At 43.0% G+C, this 25,858-nt stretch overlaps 1 long non-coding RNA gene across 1 annotated transcript; it reads left to right on the forward strand.

Moving 5' to 3' along the window:
* Nucleotides 1-18,111: 18,111 nt before the first annotated feature.
* LOC146182841 (uncharacterized) lies at nt 18,112-23,816 on the forward strand. The gene is made up of 3 exons (XR_014708411.1): nt 18,112-18,566; nt 18,821-19,011; nt 23,412-23,816. It is a non-coding gene; the product is annotated as an uncharacterized LOC146182841 (long non-coding RNA).
* Nucleotides 23,817-25,858: the final 2,042 nt, after the last annotated feature.

Genomic DNA, 25,858 nt, shown 5'->3' on the forward strand with positions numbered 1-25,858 from the left:
CTACCATGTGTCAAGGTATTTTGTGACGTTAGCTTCAGCGGGAGGCAGATTGGGTCTTTTTTTTCAGTTGAAATGTGTGAAGTTAAGCAGTAATTGGTCCACGTCTTTGTCTCGTCCTACGTATTACAGTTCATGCTAGTTCCCATATTCTTGTGTGTTCATGTACGCCTGGGCTAGCTTAAATTTATAGTTAGTGATCAAGATAACAGCTGTATTTTGTGGACACAGGTATTCAGATCACTTTATAAGCATGCACGTTATTGGCTGCTGGATCCATCCAACCTAGGATTGCGATCCTGTTGGTATTACAAAGAAGGGTAAATTTCTCTGCGTCTGGATTTATGCTCCTCATCGCATGAACGTTTTTTTATGCTCATGGTGGGTCTGGTTGCATAGGCTGTAATTTCTGACATTTGTATTGCACCAGATTTGTTACTTATTTCTGCTAACTATGGTTTTGGACAGGCATTGACAGATCTTTCTGAGCACGATGATCGTGCTGCCCAGACAAAGACAAGTCCCCTTGTCGAAATGTTGGCGTGGCTTGCGAACTCGGGCTCCCCTATAACCCCTGCTCAGTGCTCTTTCATGCCGTAGACATCGTATTTCTCTTGTTTTACCTTTGTTTTTATGGGTCACATAAAAGGTTGAGTTACCTTTCTCTTTTTCTACAGTGCAGTAGTCTACGATAGGGGCGAGGAAGACTGATGCAAACTAAAGAACTAACAACGCTGCTAATAGACTTGAACCGGCTTTCAGAGCCACCAGTTCCAAGAGAATACAAAGAAAAGAAACAACGAACACGTCATGCAACTGTTACATGATTACTTTGTTGCTCCAGTCCTTCCCTGTAATGTTTAACTGGTTCATGAGCATTTAAGTACAACCCTTTTCGACTCAAGTGCATGGACGGTCCATGGTAACACACCTAAAGAATTTTGAAATGGCCTGAAGCTTCTGCCATCAGTCTTGTGTTTTCGTCACAGCATTTCTGAAGAACAGCTGTTCTTTCAAAGGCAGGTGTGCAGTTCTTACACTTGCTACAGTGTTCGCTTACTCCACCTAAGTTTCGATCTGTTTCCGAGTTTTCTTGAGTAAAGAAGCAAACAGTCGGCGAGGCCAAGGAAAGCATTGGGGAGTGTAATTTATGTGTTTTTTATTTCACTTCGATAATCACATATATTAGTAATGTAATCTGTTCAGGGGAAAGATAGTTAAACGCAAATAAGAAGTAAAAATAATGTGCCGATGGTGGGAACCACCCACAACCTCCGAATATTGCGTCCGGTGGTCTTCCAACTGAGCTACATCGGCCGCTGTACCCCCTGCTAATTTGTTGGGTATTAATGTTGTCTGTATACGAACCTTGAGAGTGTTCACCAGCGCCACCCTCAACCATAGCGGCGGACGTGGAACGTCCCATGTTACCGCCAGCGTACCGTAGAACGTGATCAAGAGCGAGATATCATTACTGAGTGCGCGGTAGAAGTAGGCGGTAGGACAGTTAGAGAGGATACCAATAAGCTGTCTAAGGAGACGAAAGATTTGATTAAGAAACGCCAGAGAATGAAAGCTTCCTATCAAACAGACCGGATCGAATTGGCCGAGATATCAAAGCTAATCAATAAGCGCAAGGTGGCCGATATAAGGAAGTATAACATGGAGAAATTTGAGCATGCTGTAAAGAACGCGGGAAGCCTTAAAGCGGTTAAGAAGAAATTGGGCATAGGCAAAAACCAGATGTATGCGATAAGGGACAAGGCGGGCAGCGTCTTCACGAATATGGATAAGATAGTCAAAGTAGCCGAGGAAGTCTATACAAATCTCTACAGTAGCCAAAGTAGTCATGACCGTAATGAGATCGGCGGTAGGGACAAACATTCAGACGTTCCACCAGTGACGAAGGACGAGGTCAAGAAAGCATTAGAAACTATGAAAAGGGGGAAATCAGCTGGAGAGGATCAGATAACTACGGATTCGCTGAAGGACGGGGGGGATATCGTGTTAGGAAAACTGGCCACCTTGTATACGCAGTGCCTGGTGTCATCGACGGTACCGGAACCATGGAAGAATGCAAACATTATCCTCATTCATAAGAAAGGGGACTCTAAGGACCTTAAAAATTACATACCAATCAGCTTACTGTCTGTTACGTATAAGGTACTCGCTAATAGAATCAGGACAACCTTAGACTTCAATCAAGCAAAGGATCAAGCAGGGTTTCGGGAACGGTACTCTACTCTGGATCAGATCCATATCATCAATCAGGTGATAGAAAAATGCTCGGAATATAACCAGCCCTTATACATAGCATTCATTGATTACGAAAAAGCATTTGACTGAGTTGAAACCTCGGCGGTGATGCAGGCATTGCGAAATCAGGGGGTAGACGAGCCGTACGTGAAAGTGCTGGAAGATATATACAGTGGCTGCACAGCAACCATAGTTCTGCTTAAAGAAAGTAACAAAATTCCCATAAAGAAAGGTGTTAGGCAAGGAAACACAATCTCCTCAGTACTATTCACAGCTTGCTTAGAGGAAGTATTCAGAGACTTGGAATTGGAGCAGTTAGGGATAAGGGTAGATGGAGAATACCTCAGTAATCTGCGATTTGCTGATGACATTGCCTTGTTAAGCAACTCGGGGGATGAGCTGCAAATAATGATAGATGGCCTAGACAGGCAAAGTAGAAAGGTAGGCTTGATAATCAACATGCAGAAGACTAAGGTAATGTTCAACAGCCTCAGAAAGGAACAGCGGCTTACATTAGGTATCGAAGTACTGGAAGTAGTAGGCGAATATGTCTACTGAGGACAGGTAGTAACCGCAGATCGGGACCATGAAAAGGAAATAACAAGAAGAATAAGATCGGGATGGAGCGCATTTGGCAAGCACTCTCAGATTATGTCTAGCAGCTTACCGGTATCGCTAAAGAGGAAAGTATATAACAGTTGCATCTTACCTGTACTCACCTATGGCGCTGAAACGTGGAGGCTAACCAAGAGAGTTCTACTTAAATTGAGGACAACCCAGGGGGCTGTGGAACGAAAAATGGTAGGGGTAACATTAAGAGATAGGAAGCGTGCAGAGTGGGTCAGAGAAATAACTCAAGTTACCGACATTCTAGTGGAAATTAAGAAGAAGAAATGGACATGGGCAGGACATGTAGTGCGAAGAGAGGATAACCTATGCTCGCTTAGGGTAAAAAACTGGATTCCAAGGGAAGGAAAGCGTAGCAAGGGGCGGCAGAAAGTCAGGTGGGCGGATGAGATTAAGTAGTTCGCAGGGGTCAAGTGGATGCAGCTAGCACAGAACCGGGTGAAGTGGAGAAATATGGGAGAGGCCTTCGCCCTGCAGTGGGTATAGTCAGGCTGATGATGATGATATATGAAGTCGCTCAAAGACGGGCTTGAATTACGTGGGTATACTGAGGGTCAAAGACATGCTAATCCGTTAGTAAATATTGAGATCCTACTCATTTACGCGCGATACTATTACAAATAATGAGGTATCTGAACAGAATAATTGACCTACCTGTCTACACGAGAAGCTAAAGTGAAAGGTATTAACCTATTAAATAAGATATTAAATATTTATTCTACTTTTTACAAACACAGAGCTTTAACCAGTAAATGCTTTTAGTATGAGCTGGTTTACTTGTGAAGGTAAAGAAAATAAATAGAGAACGGTTATTGAAATCGAACTAGACTATTGAAATCGAATTTAAAGGTTGTCGATACCCGCGAAAGGTACCGCTAAACCGTAGGGCGATAAACCAGACACTGCTGGGGCTGCTGCCAATACCTAAACCTTAGCAAAGTACATATAGTACATATGTCAGGAAGTACTGGTGTTACTAAGCAGAGACTTCAGTGAAAATTGAGCGAATGCGCCTATAACTCGTGGTTGCTTTTGAAATTAAGAGAAAAACAGAAAAAAAACATGCCCGATGGCATTTGTCGTGACAGCGACATCTCTGCCCCTGAACCATATCAAGCATGAAGCTACTTAGGTAGTGAAAATAATAATATTAATAAACAACGAAGGACCCTATCCACCTACTGAAATTTGTCAAAATTGCTCGAGGGAAAGACAAATAAGCGATGAAATGTACAGAAAAATACCACATACTGGCAATTGCCATCCAATTTACTGATTGAAAAATAAATTTTCCATCAAAATAATAAAGTGGACAATATCCTGAGGCTGGCAAGTGCTAGTTCCCGACAAGAAGTCTCATGCTCACGGTTTTGGTGATCTGGCGTGAAGATGAGGCGACACGATGAGGGTGCGATCCGCTGGCAGTTTCTATACAATGGTGAAGATTTGGCCGGGGCCACCCAGGGCAGAAGCCCCGAAAAGCTCAAGCGAACATCAGGTTCTCTGCCAAAGCTGCTACCACCCGCAGTGGGACAGTAATTTCATATATGCTGGCGGTCAGACCGAAGCTCGTGTAGGTTTGCTGTCGCATTTTTGTTACATGCACACAGCTAATAGCGAACAGGCGCTGGCACATACACACACATCAGCAAACATAACATGCAGCACACCCGCCAGCCGCACCGAACTCCGATGTCTGCCACTGAAAAGGAACGAGACAGCAAGATGGGTTGACGCGCACAGAGTTGAAAAGGGGAGGGGAAAGAAGCAAACACGTACAAAACGGAGAGCTCGTGGAGATGAAAGGCGAGCCCGCGACGCAGCGAGAGGGAAGAGGGGAAGCCGGAGATGAGTCACTGTCTAGACAGTGCGGCTCGCGACGCAGCGACCGCCAGCTGTCTCTGAGGATGAGTCACCTTCTAGACAGCGCGGTGGGGGCCATATACCGAATGCCATCATTTTGTTGATATTTTGAATCGCTCAACTTAATCGACCATGCTTTGTGCACCGGACTAGCGCCGAATTTAAATGAAAGTGCGAGTTAGTAGTCGGAAAGAGGAGCATGTCGCCATAACACAGTGCACTCCTGGATTAAGGAACACATGGTATAATAATTATAGTGCAGCGAAATCTGCAGAATAAATGAAATAATAAGAGTTGTAGCTATTTTCTAAATTGGATACAGTTATGTCAAAACTAAGCATGCCGGCCATGCTGAGTGTAGAAAAATTGAAGCTCGGCCACATGATGCCAATATTAGATATTTGCAGAAGGTAGACGAAGGCCATATATTGTTAATATACAGACACTATGGCGCTTACATTATTAAGGCCCCGATGAGGCTGTATAAAGTCCCGCCAGGCATATGGCCCTGGTCTGTCTATATAAGGTCATGACGACGCAATATATGCCCTTTATCAGGCCACATAGGGTCGCGAGGATACCATATACGCCCCTGGTCAAGCCATATAAGGTCCCGTTACCCGTACAGATATGCATTGTATGTTGCATGATATGGCCAAACCTCAGCCATATAAGGGCAACATTTTGCGCATTACGACCTTATATGTCCTGACTTTTGATCTGATTTGCCCAGATAAGGTCTTATTTTCTGCCTTATATATTTGTATCTGGCAGCATATGTTCCATATCTGGAGCACATATGGGATTTCCGTAAGGGGTGGCATTCACAATAATTTGAAGCTGTTTTTGGCAGCGTTTCATGAGGCTCAGTGTTGCTTTCTTTTTAAGAAATGCATTCCTTATTAGCCATTTTGTAGCAGCTGTGTGTGCCGACATATAGCCTGTGGTCAATAGTATACCAGACAAGTTGGCTTTCAGTTATGCAGAGCAAAACTAATCGCAGATAAAGGGAACTTTCCATTTTATTCTTTTCTGTTCTCCAGCATATTTTGCGGGAAAAGAACTAAGCATTAAGAAGGTTCCACTGTGGTTTTCTGTAAGCAGGTCAGTAAGAGGAAGCCGCTTATCTAATTATGAATCAGTTTGCACACACATAAGGTGTGTCTGAACTTTCTTCCTTTAGAAACTTGACCGGTGGTTCACCACACATTGTGCTTTTCTAAGTAGAAATAGCTAGCTGGCTTCCGTATTGGAACAATTGATACATAGTGCATGAGTTTCTGCAAAATGTTGTTATTCCTCTTGTTAACGTAACCTCCAATAATAACATTGGCTGTTAGCGTGCTATTTATGGACTTCCGATGCATAGCAGTAATGCCTAATCCATTTGCAATTTGGCCCCCTTGATGATTTTAAGACTTATAGAAGTGTGAGCAAAGCTGTGCAAAGCCAGAAAACAGAGCTTAAAGTTTAAAACGAGGTTTATCGATTTATGCATGGATTAGTAAGTCATGGAGAATGTTTTTTATGCATGCAAAACATCTGAAAAGAAAATAATTTACTGCCACTGGCAGAGATATAAGAGGGAACGAATTAATGTTAATTGTCTTTCATACCAGAAGCAGGCTTGATTACAGCTCCAGTGCCAGATTTTTGAGATGGTAGACATATTCATGCGACATCCAACGACCCACATATTCAGTTAGCATTTTCTTGCTACCCTATTTTATTTTATGTGTCTGTAGATGCATAACTGCACACCATGCATTCTTCTTTGATTTATAACATGTGTTTTATGAGACGCACTATCTTGTGGACAGGAAGTTTTCAACACATGTTTAGCAATTATCTTTTCTGCCAATATGCAAAGGCCTACAATTTTCGGGAATCATGGAAGTGCCTCTACCTCTTATTGCTCACAATGGCTTCAAAGGGCCTGCGGCTAAATGAATACTGGAAAGAGGTTGGGTCAAAGCCATTTTTATAATTTTTTTTGCTAGTGAATATTGCTTTCTTTGAGATGACTTCAGCAGATGTTTTAAGTGACTGCTTAAACACTAAAGAGAAAATGTTGTGCGTTTGCATCGATAGAATGCCAGTTCCTGATTTCAAAAAAACCACTTTTACTGAAAACACAGCTGTTATATGGTAGTAAAGAGGAAGGACAGGAATACAGGTATCGCCGCCACAGCCGAAACGGCCGAGGCTTGCAACTATAAATCACATGACGCGCAAGGGATCCCGGAGGCTGACAGATGCGAATTAAGTTGACTGTTTGAATGCAGTAGTCCGTTTTGTCTCGAATATGATAACATGCTTTTATCACACGTAAGCGACGGCAAAAAGACAACGTAAATGTTGCAAGGCAAGTATAAAAATATTGATACGGGGCAGAAGGCTAGCACAGGAAACCACAGCAGGTGCTGGGCAAGCGGTCACAGCACAGTAGAGCAGAACACAGCAAGAGTTCAGGCAAGTCCCAACGATTTCTTCAGTTTCGTCTTTCTTTCGTGTCACTGCTGTTTATCGTCCTCTTCTTCAACATCCAGCAACGCGCAGGGCATATATGTAACAATATGCTCATTTCATCCGCTTGTCGGTAGATGCCGCTAGTCTCAACTAACACGGTGCTACGAGCGTCCACTTCAGTTTCGGTTATGTTCCGGCTCGGGCACTTCGTGCGTGCTCGGATAGTTTTGCTTCCCAGGTGAAAATTTCCTGTTGGCAATCAGCTGGTCCAAACTCAACTAGTTTTTTGTAAAATTCCCAACTGCAGCTGGGACCAGCTGCAGTTAGGACCAACTGCAACTGGGACCAGCTACAACTGGGACCAGCTGGGGTTGGTGCCAGGTCGCAGCTGCTGCTGGGCTCAGCAGCAGGCAGCGGAATAAGGTGTGGCCTCCCCAAATGTGCAAAAAAATTGCACCAGCAAGAAACACACTTCACAGTGTTGCTTCTCAGGTGCAGCAGTATAGAAGACGCAATATAAAAGAAGCCAAAAACATTTATTTCAGTGCCGACGGGGTACATGTGCAGCTTTCGAGAACACTGGCTTCTTCTGTCTTGTATTTTCTTCGAAGCTTTGGTATAATAAACAACATCGCCACTCCGTCCACATCTTGCAAACAGCCCTTCGGGGGTGCGCGGCTGAAATAGGAAACCAGAAAAAATATGTTACTCACACTAGAAGTTTAGCTAAATAATTTCGTGAAGCCGAAAGTTAAATTAGAAAATGCAAGTTTACAGCATATCACATGCACAAAAAGCCGACATTTAGATCAGCCTAACCATCAGCTATAAGTTCAACGCTTGTGGACAATTTGATCACTGACTTCATCTTTATTTAATGCAGCTTTTGATTGAAGACTAGCTCGGCAGGGAATTATTTTGCTTCAGTTCGCGCTGTTTACCGCATATCGTGGAGATACAGCAGCGCGAAAATTTAATGTCCGCGCTAAAGCAAATAAATTGGTACTTTAACTGCACGGCAAAAATAATGCAACGGTAGAGCAACGAAAGTTGCGGATGATGGCCTGGACTCATGAATCGCAAGCCAATACGGCACTCGTAATTTGGCACGACTCGAGCCATCAAAGGCGTTAAGCATGCCGACGACGTCGAATACCGGAATCATCGAACCGCTCTTGGCCGCGCTCGGTTTCATCGGGACGACTCTCGAGATAAGCTCCGGAAAGCAGTGACAAAAAAACCTAAAACGTCACGAAAACAGCTGCGCGATTGCCATTTTTTCAGAGAAATTTTGTAGTTGATATGGTCGTGTGCTCCCATTTAACTGCAGAACACATTTAACGAGCAAATAAAACAACCTCGTCCGGTTACTTCACGTGCAGGTATAAAGAACACAAAAAAGTGGCTCAATATATACACTCTTCAGGCTGATAGGTATCCGTCTTCACCATGCGATGACATCCAAAGTGTTGTCTTCCTCTCGCCTAGAGAACAACTGATGAACTATTTCGACTTCAGAGCAAGTTTGTGAAGAATAGGCACTAACACCAGTGTCTTCGAATAAAAATAACGCTCACGCACCACATATATCAAATCGACAAGTCGCGCCATCCACGTGTGTACGAACGCTCCTGGGCGCCGCCATGCTGCTGTCAATGTGGTTTACTACGTACGAAACTAACTCACGCAACCTTCATTTTATATCACAATGTTTTTTACGGCAGCAGAAAAAATATAGCATAATTTTACCTACTAGTTCGTTGCTAATATTAGACATTTCGTTGCAAATAATGAAGTGCGCAACTGACCACCACACTGAATGCCAAATTGCTCACCAGCTGGATGCCAGCTGGGACTATTGAGTGCTAATAAAATTATTCCTTCAACTTGCACCTGTGTAAACTGTTACTAAAACTAAAACCAACGATGCTACTATTACCATCAAGCCCGGAACAAAAACAACACTTGCTAGACCAACTACCTTCACAGAAACCAACAGATGCTGTTGGGACCAATTCCTGCTGAGACCAGCTGGCCCAGTTGAAAACCACTAGAGTTCCTGTTGGGACCAACTGCCCAGCTGAAACCAGCAGACTCTCGACTAACCCAGTTGGAAACCAACTGATTCCCAAATGCCCTAGTTGGAAAGCAGCTGGTGCTGCTGTTGGGACCAACTTAAACCAGCTGATTCCCAACTGTAAATGTTCACCTGGGTTGGGCCTGCGGCGCCTAAATACGAGCTCAGAGCAGCAGATGCGCCTACCCTAAGTTCGTATCGAATGAAGATCATGACTCGGCACGCACCTGCGAAGTATTCTCTACTCCCTGCGCGCCAGCAATCACGGAGTCTCGTCTTGCGTCATAGTGTGCGTCATCCTACCCTACTACGTAGTAGGAGAAAACAGTTTGAATTCGACTGGCGGGAACAAAAAACCTGAACTTCTTATTGCAATAATTCAGCAATAATTCGATTTTTTGCTGCCGGATATACGACCTTCTAATTGAAGATGGGGTGGCCTGCCTCAGGAGTAACGAAGGACACCTGGTCAAGGGAAAACCACCGTTTCGAAAAATTACAAGTTGTCTTAACCGACAGAATCTAGCCGCTTTGCAGTGCGATAAAGAAGATGGCTTTACCATCTTACCAGTTGGCATGTTTCAAGAAAAAGCCCTAACCGCCATTGAGAAGAATTTTAAAAAAGTTAAGTTTGATCCAAAGCGACGTCGACGTGCTGCCATTCAGCTACTGGAAGATCTAGGCCTTGAAACCCTGAGGAGAGCAGTGGATAAGACGAAAAGCGGATGTTTAGAAGTGTTTTATACCGCTAAAATACATAAACCTGAATGCCCTTTTAGGGTCATAGTGTCTGAGAACGGCACATGGCAAAAGCTAGTGAGTTAGCGCCTGTCCTGTCTACATCTGTGTTGTCCCCGTCTTTTTTGCGCTATGTCTTCAAGAGACACATACATTACTGCGGCCAGAATAAAGAAATCATTGCCCTGACAGAATCAATCAAGCTATCTTCAATCAGCTAACTGAGGGAGATGTGTGCATCGCAGATATTCTCAAGGCTGTGTACGCATATAATATTCTCAAGATCAGTGAAGAATGAGACCTGTGTGGTTTACAATAACCGTAACATTTCAAGTTCCAGCTTTTTAGTTTTACAGCTTTTATTGCTTGCTGCATTCTAGTATAAAAAATTGCCTAAGTTGTAATGTACCAAGGAATAGTTTTCATACAGTGCTCATTATAAATTAAAGGCACCAGGACAACATGCACACACACAAGAAAAGAAGAACGGGACAGAGCACCATTCACAACTGATTTATTGTGCAGAATAAAGTGCATATATATCTCACTGCCGGCATATGCGCAAGGAACACATTCAGCATCTAGTAGTTTAAGATAAGATATTGTTACGATACGGCAAGCCGATGAAAACAGGAGAACAGAGGACAGAGAGATGGTCGATGACATTGAGATGACGTTTAATGAATATGTTGCCGGGCCTACCGCGAGCGCTCCTGTCCGCGCCACTGCCCGCTTTTTCTTCCTTGATGTCGTCCGTAACATGACCCGGGGCCACCGAGCGATCGTCCCGATCGTGGACGAGGAAATGCACGATGTTGATGATTCCATGGCATGAGGATGGGCGTGTCTAGATGCTTGAAAAAGAAGAGGAAGAATAGAATGGCTTGCCGGCACGATGATTCGCGATGAACCTTGGCAGGACACTCTCGGACCACATGTTGCCACGACTCGATGGCGGAGGCCAAGGCACGCACCGCATGGCATAGGTAGGGGAGAATGTCTTGAAGTGTAGCGGTGTCTTGGGTCATAGGGTCCTTGGTCGGCACATCAGGTCAGTGGGGTCATATTAGGTCATTCGGGTCTCTCCTTGTGTCTTGGGGTCATGTGTGGCGTCTCGGGTCATTCTCTCCTTCGTCGTGTCTTGTGGTCGGGGCGGGGGGACGGGGCGGAGGAACGGCAAGGTCTTGCTGGGTCCGGCAGGCTGGGGAACAGCCTTGCAGTGCCTCCTAACCTTTCGTCGACGGCGCAAGAAGTCGCAGGGGGCTGATGCTCCGGACCAGGATGGGGGGGTGATGATGAAGTACCAGCACCTCCAACCAAATGTTATGATATGGCAAGCCGATGAAAACAGGAGAACAGAGGACAGAGAGATGGTCGATGACAGTGAGATGATGTTTAATGAATATGTTGCCGGGCCTATCGCGAGCGCTCCTGTCCGCGCCACTGCCCGCTTTTTCTTCCTTGATGTCGTCCGTAACAATATGTTCTAGAAATGCTAGCTTTCTCAGCATTATACAGATTGATCGACGTGTCACTGATGCACAAATGACCTTTCTTTCCGATATAAAATGCTTAAATGAGCTCTCTGGCCATCGCATTGCCACTCCTTGAAAGAATGCGCACATCAAAAAAACATGGTTCACAAGTGCCTGAAGGGCAGAATCTGATATGCTTAGGAATATTGGGGCCATATTTATATTGCTCCATGTTACGTTCATGTTCCCGGATTCGCTCATTAACACATCGGCCGGTTTGTCCGATGTAGGAGCAACCCCTTTGGCACATTTTATGATCTGTCGCCCAAGCATCATGCCACAGACTCTTTCTCTGAGAAAGCATTTCTTGAACATAGCTTATCTTAAACTCTGAATTTGATACAGCTGAATGTGTTCCTTGTGCATGTGCCGGCAGTGAGATATATATGTACTTTGTTCTCCACAATAAATAAGGTGTGAGTGGAACTCTGTCCCGTTCTTTTCTTGTGTGCGTGCATTGTTTTGGCGCCTTTAATTTACAATAAATAAACACCAACAAGCCCAACATGAAGTTCTCCTAATCATACAGTGCATGCTTGTTCAGCTAAAATTATTACAGTCAGCCTGCAATGAGCAATTGAGCAAGTACTAGAAAATTACTTTGTATAGGCAGGAAAATGTTATGCTAGATCTGAGTACAGTGATATCATACTTCCTTATCAGCTAGCAGCAGCTAATCATATGGCCATACCATCGGCAACCTTCCACATGCAAGATTATTTTCGGTTAGGCATACATGGGTGATTTTATGTCCAGGTACCAGGTGTGGTGCTCTGGCATCTTATTTCTTCAAACCAATTTATAGTAGTTGTTGGTATAGAGAATAGTAATCTGCCTGAATATCTGAGGCAAAATATTATTTTCATTGCTTAATTAAGCACACATTAAAATACAATGCTTTATGTAACTATGGGATTATAAAAAACGATACATCTAGCATGCCAGCGATTTTTCATTTTCACCCTGCACAAGTTCCTTGAAAACCCAGTTTAATCCTGAGCTAAAAAGTTGTTCCGCGCACATTTAATATTTCAATATCTATAAAATGTTGCTATTTTGTGAATATATTTCAAAATCAAAATTTATTAGCAGCCTCACAAATTGTTTTTTTTAAACTGGACAATATTTTGTACTCAAATTAAAAATAAGATTGTGTCTGCAGAAAAAAACAGCACATATGTAAAAAAGCACCAATATCGCTCAAATTTAATGTGCAATGCCCGAACTGAGAGTTCACCTAAAATTACAAGTACAATAACCCTGTGTACATGGACTCGACAACACTGGGTTGAATCAGCGTTTAGTAAGCAAGGTCATCATTACTCGACCCTGTTGATGTCCCCAGGCAGCACAAAGCATTGGGCCAATGTTGTAAGTACGACGGCAAGCGGTGGCCCTACATTGGGCCAGCCTAACCAGCATGCTCCCAACATAGGACATGCCAGTCAACACAATGTCCAACAATGGCCCAGTCTAGCCAGTGCTCTCCCAGTGTTGGCGCTGCCAGTAGCCAACACTGGCTAGCTTGGGCCAAGATGTACAGTGAGTTCCCGATATTGGCACTGCCGTACATACAGAATGTCTATGTTAGACCGAGATTGCCGTTGTTTCTCCAATAATGGTCGCACGGGTTTTAAAACTGGCTATAATGGGCCGAGCTGTCCTGCCTTCCTCCGTCATTGGGTTTTCCTTTTTTTAAAACTGGCTACAATGGACCAAGTTGTCCTGTGTTCTTCCGGCATTGGATGTTCCGGTTTTTAAACATGGCTACAATGGACAATGTTATCCTCTGTTCTTCCAGTATTGGATGTTCAGTTTTTTAAAGATGGCTACAATGGACCAAGCTGTCCTGTGTTCCGCCGTCGTTGGCCGTTCCTTTTTTAAAACTGGCTACAATGGACCATGTTGTCCAGTGTTCTTCCGGCGTTGCCCGTTCAGTTTTTAAAACTGGCTACAATGGACCAAGGTGTCCTGTGTTCTTCCGACGTTGACCGTCCCGTTGTTTTAAACTGGCTGTAATGGACCATTGCAATTTGTCTTGTGTTTTTCCAGTATTAGCTATCCCTGTATGAAAACTGCCCACGATGGACCACTTTTTCCCCTGATCTCGCAAATGTCATTGCCATCCTAAAAACGCAGCTTTAATGGGCTGCCGAAGTGAATATTTTCCGTTGACCATTCAATCAAGACAAATTCTCCATTTTTATGGTTGAATACACGTGGCCTGGACGCCAAACCACGGCATTTAATTCCGACAACATTTCAGCCGATCGTTCGGACCTCACCAAGTACCACGTACGGGACGACAATTACTATAACGCATTCAAGCACGTACCGCTGCAACTGTCTGGATTCGTCTTTTCGGTGCGCTCATATGGGGCGCACCTTTGGGGGTCAGCTATATGTGTTTATGGTTTTAGCCTATTGGCATGCATGGAGATTTCGTCGCAGGCGCATACGTTTGTCGCACAATTATATCTAATGATAGCACGACCGTGCGATCACATATGTATACCCCAGACTGGCTAGCACTCACGACCCAATATGCCTGTATTGGACGCCGATTACATCCCTGCATCTATACGTAACCTATAGTACAAATCCAGTTGTCAGTGAGAACGCGCATAAAAACGAAATCGTGTCGCCATAGCATGTTCATGTGACATTAAATTAGTGATTAGAAGGTATCTTTTTCATTGCCGAGAAGGAAAACGTTGCCTCAAGTTGAAGGAATAAATGACCATTTTCTCAGCGATGTTTTTGTTCTAGTGCTTTTGTATTATCCATAAGGAACTACGCGCAGCATCGTCTGTTTACCTGGAGAAAGGACCGAATACGATGTGTGTACTTTCTAGACGCAATCACTGGAAAATGAAAAGCCGGAAGACTCGCGAGGTTACCATTTCAGTTTTGGGCATTCACACGGTGGTAAAAAAAAATGACAGTTTTTCGTGCAGACTGCGAGCACGAAGGCCCCGGTACATTTATATGGCGCACAACATATATATCGCCAATAAACAAAAAAAAAGTTTTTTCCGCCTATTAGTTTAGAGTTTGACCATTCCAACCGCGCTAGGCGGTGGCAAAGGAATAAAAAAATCTGTACAGGGATGAAAATAATGTGCGCTGTCGAGTCATTCGAAAAAACGAATGCAGCCTACAAACACTGTTTTAATGAGGCAGTTTTCCATGCCCTTTCCAATTCTTTCATTCTACTAAAATGATTTGGAATACGTTGCTTGCTCATTGAACGTTATCGTCTTTTTGTGCAATCCGCGTTAAGGTGAAGGTGATTGCTAAAAACGTCTGTGTATTGCCTGATGCCACAGCGCTTCAGGACCTCGACGCGCACAAAATTGATTCTGAATCATTCATTGCTGTGTCTGTCACCGTCGATTTGCGAAGTCGAGAAAAAACATGAGCGAAGAAATATTGTTACAGCTGGAGAATGATGAGGACGAAGTGGCGCGCTCGTTTGTGGAAGATTAAGAAAAAGAAGTGCGTCGAATGGGCGGCCCTCGTAGCCTGGCTCCTTGGCTGTTCCTCAATGTATATATCTTTAATCCTCTTTTGTAAATATATTTCTCCCTGTTACAAAATTATATGCCAAAATTTAAAACCTTGAACAATTCACAAATTCCGTAGAATGTTCAGAACAGCGCGGTGCGCTATAATTGGACAAAGGCTTTATCAATGTGGCCATAATTACTTGCGCAACAAAATTATGCAAGGTGTTTTAATGGTTTTGAAAGCTGAGGTAGTGTAAAATAGGTGGAAAAAGTTTAAACAATGTGAAAACTGTTTTTGTTTTCCTAAAAATTTTCAATGTTCGCTGTTTTCTGTAAATTAACGCGATCGTATCTCTGTATCCAAATGTCATAAAAATATGAGCTTCAGCTGTTTGCGGATAATTATGCTGAGAACATATTGTGGAATTATTGCTGCTCTACCATGAACCTTTTCTGAAATAAAGGCCTGCAAATTAGGAAAATTTTCGTTTCCTGGGCCGATGTTTAGAATTTTTATAAAAACATCTACTCATACCCGAAAAGCGAACATTAACTGAATACAAATAAAAACATGTATATATTTAGTCGGATAATTTTCAGCTAGCTAACTTGAGCATAATTTGTATAATCTGTAACCAAAGTTGGCCAGAATAGAAGAGAAGCTCGGAACTCCGCCTCTTTGACATTATTAATCAGCCATCATGCAACAGTATATAATATTTTGAAGTAAATATAAAAGGTCGAACGACCATCCTTTGTTCGATCATAGGTGGCGAAAGGGAGGGGACGCGCGCATTTGTCGATGCACCAGCTGTATGGATTTACGCAAGAATGTGGATGGTAGATGGGGAGGCTTTCTATTTTTTCAGAAAATGTTTGTCCGTGGTTGGCTTGAAGAAACAATGCGTTTTCGAACACACAAAACAAAACTATTTATTAGAACTTGACTCGAGTGGTGCGCGCTGGCGGCCGCTCATCGGCACGGTACGAAGTCACGGCTGGCCGGTGCAAGCAGAAGAGGGCTGGGTAAAGGAGGAATGGAATGTTGAGAGGGTCGTTGGTCCTTCGTTCCCACGTGCAGCCCTTGCGAACAGAACACCGCGGCGGGAATCACGCGCCGGTTGAGCGGGTCGTTGTTCCCCCTCGCCTACGCGTCTACGTGCAAGACACAACAGACAGCATCCCCAGCTGCGCTGCTGTGCGGCCTCCTCCCGAAGCGTTCATTTCAGAGCTTGTTGGAGACGCTACAAGACTTGTGACAGCTTCTTAAACCTTTCTATAATTTCTTCCCTCATTAATTTTCTTTTTCATTGTGCTGTGCATAATTTTCTCTTGCGCCTATACATGTCCATGTGCTCCGGTTGGTGCTTGCTACATATCAGTGAATAGCTGAGCTGTGAAATGTCGCCGGAGTACGGATTACAGCAACGGCGGGATACCATCGGCATTATCAGACTCAGTGAACGCCGTCATCTTAGACCGTGAGTATATATCTTTGCAGCATGCCATTGCTTCATAATTGGTTCTATATAATCTCCTACCAGTCCCAAATGTTCTCTTTCCTTATTCTCCTCGAAACAACTGCGCGAAGCATGACTTCAAGAACTAAGCTAATTTTCGTCCGGGTTACATGCAAGCAAGTGCGTGGACTTATTTGCTGGCTGCGATATGAATAGCATTTGCGCCGAAAATAGAGGAGCCGTGCGTAACAGGTGTGTATGCCACCAACACGTGACAGAACACTGCAGGCAGCCATTTGCGCAGTTTTTTGACTGTGCAGCGCGCCGCAATCAATTAGTAACCAGATACTATGCGCCCGGCTTTGTACATATATTTTGGACAGCCTCTCTTCTGCGCGCAGGAAGCCATGTTCACACAGTTTTTGGATTTTGTTAAGAGTTAAGGGCAGTTTTTTGTTTTCAGATGTACAGACGAAGTTTTGAAAACTGTTCGTGCCGTCTGTGCAAGCGAATTTTACAGTGGGGCAGACATGTGCGTGATGCCGCTTGATGACTAGGCTATAATTAAGTCATAATGAACCTCCACTTTTATAATAGTTAATATCATATTGAGGAATTGAAAGCCGTGAACAGCGCAAGTGAGCCCCTTTTCAAAATTTTCTTAATCGACGCCCCCCTTCTGAGCACGTGCCTTCAGGTGAGGGCGTTATCAGAAAGCGGCGACAATAGGAGAGCGATTTCGCAGACGCGCTTCGAGGGCGGGGGAAAATAACAATACAAGCAAAAAGGCACATCAGCCGTGTGTGCACTGCGTCCCTGTCACTGCAAAGTAAACAACGTGCACGCGGGACACAATGTACAAAACATTGACGGCCGGTATGAGGCAACCATATCGTCCGAAATATATTGCTCGCGAAGCGCTCGATGACGGCGCGCACTTTCAGGCGAAATGGGACAGGACGTCAGGTCCGCTTGTTCGGCAATTATAGCTCTTTGTACCTCACGTGCCGTACCGTATGCATGAAGTGCACGCCATAGCCATCGTGCAAGAATGTTGAAACCGAAGCAGCGATCCACGTATTCTAATTCTATAGGAAATCATTTGGGAGTAGAAAAGAGCAACTTAATATGATGTGCATGGTTCTTTAATGAACGATATGTATAAATGGACGGTTGAATAGTTACAGTAATGGAGTGTTCCGCTAGAATTGTTTACGGCCGTGACCGCAATAAACATTACTCATATTGCTCTTAGCTTTAAGCTCTGGCATTGATAAGCCTATCTAAAGAACCGACTGGCAGTGACAGGTTGTTTACAGCTGTTGATCAAAAGGTAGGCCATCATGCTATTATTGCAGGCATATTTGCTTCTTTTTGTACCTCTGTTTACTAAAACTTAATTTTGTTCCCCATTCCTAGGGACGCTGCACCTCTTATAACACTCACTGTTCAGTCGCTTTTATTCAAGTATGCAAAAAGGAGGAAATGCGCATGCACTCATAGGATAGCCTGTCTTTCCGTTAACAGCTGCAAATAACCTCCTCAGTACCTTGGATGAAGTTGTCAATGGGGTTACCTGAGATGCCTAGCAATTGCTGTAATATTTATACCAATCACTGCAGTGAAACAGAAAGGTAACACTGCATCACTTTAACTGCTGCATGCACCTATAAACGTGCCTTAATTTATTGCCTATTCTTATAGACGCAGGACCTCTTACTATAGGCTTTGTTCAGTAAGCAACCGTCTTTCATTGCTTCAATTTCTATCTCTCCACCACTTTCTTGTTGCTCTGGGTGTGATCATTTGATTTCATTGTTCAAATCATATTGTTTTATCATGTGTGAATGATTTAGCCTGCACATACATGCTTTCATTTTTTTAGATGCGCATCGGGAGCGTTTTCTACGTAGAAGTGGATCGATTGAGTTGTATCACTGGTGCGAACACCGACAACCCCCAGAAGATATGTGTCCTGTGGTTGGAAGGGCAATAAAGAAGAAGAAAATCAGCGGAAAAGCCTGCCTAAAAAAAGGTAGCACTGCATCACTGTAACTGCTGCATGCACCTTTAAATATGCCTTACTTTTATTGCCTATTCTTATAGACGGTGGACCTCTTGCTATTGGCTTTGTGCAGAAAGCAACCGCCTTTCATTGCTTCAATTCCTATCTCTCCACCACTTTTTTGTTACTTCGAGTGTGATCCTTTGATTTTATTGTTCAAATCATATTATTAAATCGCCGGTGAATGATTTCGCCTACACATACATGCTTTCATTTTTTTTTAGGTGCGCATCGAGAGTGTTTTCTACGTATAAATGGATCGATTAAGTTGTATCACTGGTGCGAAAACCAACAGTTCGGTACCCCCAGAAGATTTGTGTCTTGTGGGTGGCAGGGGTATAAAGAAGAGGATAATCAGTGGAAAAGCCTGCCTAAAAACTTACAAAGATGGCGCAAAAGCGAAATGCTGATCAGGGTTAGAGTCTGATTACTTCTGTTATCCCATTTCACTTGCTAGGTGATGTGACATATATGAAGCACCTTAGTATAATTTGTGGTATACTCACTGAAAATTGTGTAGACATTAACTTTTTTCTCGTTCAATTATTTTGAGTGACGCACGAATTGGAAAAAGCGAAGTCATCCACACGTCTAATGCCCATAGACATTAGATGCGTGGATGAGCTCATTAATTGTGTTCCTATGTGAGCATGCAATAGTTTGTCGAATATATTAATATGTTAAAAGTTGATTTTTTTACTGTTAACCGGAGTAATACATATGCTCCATATCATAGCATTATTCGCCTGTAGTTTGTATCTGCTCTTTCCTAAATTGTATTCTACAAAGTATACGTGTGTCATCTCGTACGTCTATTTAACTAGCGAACAATTTGCAATCGAATCCCTTTTGTGATGTTTCAGCTACAAATAATGTATGACAGTTGTGACAATATAGGTAGCTTTAGGTATAACATATAGCGCGAAAATCTTTAATATATGCGATGATATTTTTATTCACCGCATTGGCTAAACCAGCCTGTTGAAGAGACGAAATGAAAACAAATATGGATGTCTTCGGACAGGAACAGTAATCGTGGTGCCATGACCATTTTTTTAATTAAACTTTCATATGTCGTGGGCTAATGTCTCGACACAAAGGAATGACCCTTAGGTTTGCCAGATGCGGCGTAGTATTCTCGGAAAAAAAAAACGCCTATCACTAAAGCTGGAAAACGCCGTTTTTGTCGTTTCAAAAAGTTGCACGTTTGGAGGCCGGCTGGTTGCGTAAAATTTTGTCATCCACTATTTTTACTCACCGCATTTGGGTAACGTTTACTTGTATAAGAAGTATTAAAAGTGTGTTTCATTGATGCAGTTGATTTAGTAAAAAATCGCAAACTTTGCTTCAAGAACAACGCGCTACAAAAATGTTAATGTTCAACCTTACATACTGGCATGACGCATTGCGTTGTTTGCACTAAAATATTCTGTGTTTATTACGCAGGTCATATTGTTAACTTAAGGCAGAATTTGGAGCTCTAAGCTGCTATGTGTGTTCTCTGTAACGCCACCAAAAGTATTATGCTGGAAAGCGATTTGCTTAAGATTGTAATTATAAAAATTACACATTGAAAAATCATCTTCAAAAATATAGTATTGTTAGTGGTGGTCAAAGCTGACAAATGGAATAATATATTAATAACCTAGATTGAATACTATTGCACCTAGCAATAAAAAAGAATGCAGGACAGAGAAAAAGTTCAACCTTCACTTGCGTTCTGCCATGAAATTGACAGAAATAGTGAATTAATACCATTTTAAGCTATATTAAGTATTTGTCCCAGAAGCAGAAAAAGGGTGTATAAGCGCTGACAAGGTTTTAAATTTTACTTAAGGTAAAATGTAACTAAATTCAGCAAATACTAAATTGAAGTTTTGATGCCTACTCCATAAGGGGGAGCCATATAAGCACATCTATAGAACAAAAACAAGCATTTTTATATTTCTAATATTACATTTTGCAGAATTCAATATATTTACTGACTCAAATTAACAAAGTACTTTGCATTGTTTCCACAGATTTTGATAAAAAATGATGTTGCGGCCGTTTCTTCAATTCTAATCAGTTTTCCTTATTTTACCATTTTCTTACTTTTGTCCAATTTCAAAATAATATGCAGATACACACACAAATCTAGAGCTTCAAATTTTTTCGGAAATAAAGAATGGAACCTAGATAATGTAGAAAAATAGTTTCTGTGCCAAGATATTATTGGATCTTGCAAGAATGCAAGCTTAGTTTGGCCATTATCAGCACAAGCACTCGGTTTAATATTTAATGTTATATTTTTAAACAGTATAACGCAACACTTTTCAGTCTGTGATTTTTTTGAGGTACTGAAGATTTTTGAGAGGGACTTGAATGAAAATCGAAGATGATCTTTTTTTCATTGCAGCAAATTTGCCCTTTACTGCTGTTTTCGAATTCTGAGCAATTTTGATGCGTTGTGGAGAACACACCTAGTGGTCTGGAGCTCCAGATACTGCCTCGAATTAAGAACATGCGTCAGGAAGTGAAAACATATTTAGGGCAACCAACCTAATGCATCATATGCCAGCACATAAGGTTAAAAATGAATATTTTTGCAGCGTATCGCTCCTGAAGAAAAGTTTGCGATTTTTTAATAACACAACTGCAAAAACAAAATAGGTTTCTAATAGTGTTTGTAAATATAAAACCTGCATATATTTAGTGAGTAAAAAAGAGCAGATGACAAAATCATGGTATCCAAACTTGCAACATTTTGAAATGGCAAAAACAGCGTTTTCTGCCTCTAGAGATATACCATACAATTGTTTTTTTTTCGAGGAAACTACGCGTATCTTGAAAAATTAAGGTTAATTCTTTTGTGTCTAGATACTTGCCCACCACATATAAGAATTTCATTGGAAACGAAAGATGGCCATGGGACCTCGATTATGTTTCTTATCTAAGGCACCCATAATACGGTGTGAGAAAGCCAATATCAAGGGCTGTTTTTAATATTCCATATTTCGAACGGTTGTGCCATCTAAGAAAATTAGAAAGCTAGGCACACCTTAGGTGTACCCAGCCCTCACTTTCTGTTACAGCTGCATTTGCTAAGCTGAATTAATGCGTTGATTACTTTATTTTAGCCACAAATATAGCGCTATTACGTGTCAATTTTAGAGAAAGGCCGCAGTGACGCGATTCCTGTAGAATTTGTAAGTGAAATCTGTAAACCTTACAAATCTACCCATATATATGATCTCTTGCAGGTTTTATTCAAGCTACATTACACCTGCTGCGCCCCATAGCTTGAGCCAAGGGTTATAAATAAACCATTAGAAACAGACGATGGAAACCGGTGGTGCATTGCTGGCAGCCACTTAGGACAGCGCAGAAAATTTTTATTTTGTACGTGGGGAAGTGAGGTTATTCGCTTCAAGTACTAAATATTCACTTTAGACAATAAATAGGACTTACAGAGTCGGTGAGCACGTTCGGAAACCCCTGTTTCAATATTTGCGGTTAGAAACCTCATGTGTACCTTTTTTTCCAGCTGTAGATAAATTCCGGGTTATGTAGATACCGAAACCGTTACCAGCCCATTCGCGCACCTCAACTGTGCTGCTCACAACATGATTTTGAGCGGACAAAACAACCTGCCGCTAAGTTTGCTAGCCCCATGCATGAGTAAGGGTGATATGCTGGCGATGGTTGCTTCGCGTCGGCCCTTTGGCGCACATGAAGGCTCGAGTTACAATGAGCGCGCCGAACTTTTCAATGCGGATAATGACTACAAAGCGGTAAGGATATAAGTGAGTTTAACAGTATTTTTCAGCTGTAAAATACAAATACAGTCTTGTTGGACGATGTGCTGGCGCGGACGAAGAAACCATAGGCAACTTGTAGGTCTAACGCTACACAGGGCTGTCGAGCCAAGCCAAGTCCTCAATTGTATTGTCCGGGAATCAGATTTCTGTATTTTCGTGGTTTCCTATTGTATCTGGCGTTCAAAATGCAGACGTGAGGGTTCTTTATCACAAATAATCAAACGTGGATTGTGCCGGTACTCTTCAAAGTAGCAACACCATTTATTGTGTAAGTCATTAATCAGTAATTTAGGTAAATAGTGTCAATAAGGATTCCAAACAAAACCTTTTCTGTGGCGCTCAAGGTAGCTTCCAGCAATATATATCTGGTTTCCTTTGCCTGCCACCGAAATGTTTTTTTTTATCCCTTGGATCAAATTTGCTTGGGCAAGCAGTATATGTTTAAAAATGATGCACCTGTGAGCTACCTGTTTAAGTGAGCTTCCGTTTAAGTGAACTACCCACAAAACCAGTCAAAAGCGTATATCAGCTAACCAGCGGCCAGTGCAGCAGTCGTGGGCTTAGATCGCTTGTGTATATTATATCTAGCCATTTAAAAAAAATGAAAATGGTCGCCGAACATTCTCTTGGTAACGATTATTAGTATAAACTGTTTGCACATCGCAGAAAGCGTAGGAGCGGCAAAAAACTAGCGAGCCAGTCATATGCGGAGACAGCCGATAATCAAGCACTAATTCCTAGTGTGGGATGAAACACTGGCTGTCTCAGCCGTATTGCTGTGGAGGCGATCAAAATGCAACAGGGCACATGCTATGCAATGTATGTGCGTCTTTCATCCTAATAAACCCAAGGCAGCTGAAACTAATCTGGAACTCATAAGTATAGTGTTTCTCATTGACCATGAATTTCGGTACATGAATCCTGGAATTTTCTACATCTTCCTAAAATAATGCGCGCGATTTTATATGCCTCGTAATAGTGTTGTAAATTTTGTTTCCTCATTGTTTTTGTGCAGGTGCCATTTGCGAAAAAGTTGGGGTGGACGATTTGGAGGCACACGCATTTATTCGCAGGTGGCTGCCTGGTTCCTGTGACAGGGGGGTTGGAAGAAAAAGGCGTTATGCTGAAGCCTCCCCTGGCGAACCAGGCATGCCACCTGTGAATGCAATTGCAGGGTCAGCCCCCTCACTACGCCTGAGTGTGCCCTCCAGCTCCCTGGCCCCTTCATCTTCCCGAGAGCCCGCCCTGCCCTGACCAACCCTGCCACTGCCCCGCTAACTGCTGCTGTGTGTGCCCTCAGCGCTGGCTAGTAACAACTGCCGTCTATAGTAACAATTGCAATAAATATTATCTTTTTGTGAACCATGCCCTTGTTTTGTGAATATCTACTGGTTGCTCATGAGCAACAATTTGAATTTATATGGCCACTCCTATTTGAAAGGCCATTATTGTCCCTGTAAGTTCGATGTGCTGTCGCGAATATGGCTAGAATGAAAAAGGCTGCAATTTATGGCCTGCGCAGGCAGTGCCACAAAATGTGTAATCTTGACATCATCAATGGCACATGAATGGAGTAGCCGGTGTACCCATAAACCATTGGATTAATATTGGTATCGACAATATGCGGCATGAATGGAGTAGCCAGTGCACCTGCAATGGCTAACCATTGGTATGATATTGGCATTGACAATGGGCCATCAATGGAATAGCTGGTATTAAGCAAATATTGGTAATACAATGATGGTATAATGCTGGACAGTATTGGCAAGAATCATGGTGCATGAATGGAAAGTCTAATATTGTGCCTACATTGGTGGCTCCAGCTTGGTTGAACACTGGACCAATCTTGGAACGAAAGATGGGCCAAGAATGGAGAATGTAGTAAAATGCCCAAATGCCAATATCAGTCCAATATTGATGCCATTCTTTTCCAGTGATGAACCATTGTTGGACCAATGCTGGTGTGCTGCTTGGGTCTACATAAACTCGCTGTCTAGTGAGTAAGTATCGTAACAGAGCGTAGCATCGTGATTCGAAGTTATTGTGCAAGTTCTTACTCATATTTGATCCCATTGCCTTTTACTATCGGCAGCTTCGATTATTTTTTATCGTTGTTAAGCGCTAAAAAGCATTCAATTTGAGTGACGCTCGTCGCCACTCCAGAGGCTTTTTCATATCCCAGAGTTCTGCATAACTAGACTCCCTGACTGGACAGCATTTACATGCCTTTAGAAGCGGGTCAAGCGAATTAACCTACCCCCTGCAAGCGAGTTAACGCGACCCGCTCTGCCGCCTATTTTACTCGACCCGACTGTGTATACATGAACCCCACAACTGATTTTTTACTCGACAGACGTACTCGACCCAATTCGGCCAAGTTCATGTGTACAGGGGTGGAGCGCACGTGTCACAAGTAACAATGCCGCTAAGAATCCAATCTATTTTCTTCTAGTTCATCCAGTTTTCTAAAACAATATCTTGTCTGACAAAAGAGGATATTTGGAGTTAAGCAACTACGAAACACAAGATCCATATGCTTGCTCTAACGCATGGCTCCTCAATGCACATACAGTTGCAATTTGCTTGGTCATGTGGCAGTTCACTAAACCGTCTGACTAGAGATGACAATCCCCTTCATGGATCACTGCCTTGTCGTGGCGGAGGGGCTTGCGAAACTCGATGAAGTCGTGAGCTCTGCTGTGTAGGGCCACCCAAGATAGACAGGTCACGGCAGAGAGTTCTGACAAAATGTGATTCACTGGAGAAGGTAATGGCAACCCACTCCAGTATTTCCTGCCAAGAAAACCCTATGGCCAGTCACAATACCATTAATGATATGGCGCCGGAAGATGAGCCCCCCAGGTTGGAAGGCGTCCCATATGTTACTGGGGATGAACAAAGGGCGATTCCTAGTAGCTCCAGGACGAATGAAGCGGCTGGGCTAAAGCCAAAAGGACGCTCAGTTGTGGGTGTGTCGGGAAGCGACCGGAAAGTCCGATGTTGCAAGGAGATGTATCACATAGCAACATGGAATGTAAGATCTATGACGCAAGGTAAACTGGATATCGTCAAGCGAGAAATGGACAGATTGAACATTGATATCTTGGGTATCAGCGAGCTCAAGTGGACCGGAATGGGAGAATTTAACTCCGGCGACCATTATGTCTTTTATTGTGGGCACGAATCCAAGAGAAGGAATGGGGTCGCTCTCATAGTAAACAGAAGCCCAGGCAGCACAAGAGCCCGGGCCAATATTGTCAGTGAGTTGGCAGAGATCAGCCCTATGTAGGCCCAGCGCTGCCGTATTATGGCTGGTATTGGTTGTGCCATTCTATAACACGTCCAAACTGGCCCTGAGGATTCCATTGGTAACCAATATTGTTCGCACCTATTTATAATGATAACAACATTGGCCCGTCATATCCGATGCCCTCGCAATATCGGTGGTACCATTATACGAGG

The sequence above is a fragment of the Amblyomma maculatum genome, chromosome 7 (genome assembly GCF_055883805.1).
Source record: "Amblyomma maculatum isolate TAMU_Amacu chromosome 7, ASM5588380v1, whole genome shotgun sequence".
Classification (NCBI taxonomy): Eukaryota; Metazoa; Arthropoda; class Arachnida; order Ixodida; family Ixodidae; genus Amblyomma; species Amblyomma maculatum.